Here is an 816-nt window from a genome sequence, read left to right on the forward strand (position 1 = left end):
TGTTGGGACATGTTCAGGCTTGTTGAGAAATCAGAGTTGGGTGTTACCAGATGACTCATTGAAAGGGACAAATGAGGGTCTATAAGAGACAGAAACAGGCAAGGATCGAGGTTATTCCTCGGCTGTTCTCGGAGGGTGTTGGACTGGACAATAGATCTTCAGACCCCGCAGCCTCGACTAGAAAAGAGTTGGGATTTGGACAAGAAAACAGCAAAAGAAAACTTCAGAAAACTTCTTCAGTGGAATTGCGAGACAAAAGCCACAGAGGACAGCCACCGTAGCCAACCCAGCTGAAGGAGGGATTTGGACTCTGACGTCTTTCTTCTGTTCAACTGCCTCAATGGTTGTGTTTTATAGACATTTTGAAGATTTGGACAAGATTTCAGGATTCTAACGGATTGCACAGCCGAGGGCAGAAGAAAAGGGCGCGGTCCCCTCGGCCAGGGTGACACGCTCCTCTCCCATCTCTACAAAAAGGAAGATTTCCAAATTCATCCAAGCTCAACTATCGCAACCAGGTTTTGCCCTTCCACATTATTATCAATTATTAGGAATTGACCAGTATAGCTGATAAGGTTAAAAGTTAATCATTTTTAAGGGAGTTTTGAATTTTCAATCATTTTATCAAGTTTTATTCAATATTACAAAATCAGATATTTGTTTTTGAATTATATTCATTGATCAATTTTATTCTCAATCACTAATTGTATGCTTGCCCTTGCTCTATTCTGCAATAAAATATACAAATACTGTATTTAAAGTACAAGAAGTAGACATTGAATTATTTCACTTTTTAAGGTTGTAATCAATTGGGTG

General features: G+C 39.3%; 1 protein-coding gene across 3 annotated transcripts in view; it reads right to left on the bottom strand.

Annotated features, from left to right (window-relative positions):
* ric3b (RIC3 acetylcholine receptor chaperone b) overlaps positions 1 to 816 on the bottom strand; it is a 16022-nt gene that overhangs the window by 2316 nt on the left and 12890 nt on the right. The window lies entirely within an intron of this gene.

This window comes from Etheostoma spectabile, chromosome 8 (assembly GCF_008692095.1).
Source record: "Etheostoma spectabile isolate EspeVRDwgs_2016 chromosome 8, UIUC_Espe_1.0, whole genome shotgun sequence".
Taxonomy (NCBI): Eukaryota; Metazoa; Chordata; class Actinopteri; order Perciformes; family Percidae; genus Etheostoma; species Etheostoma spectabile.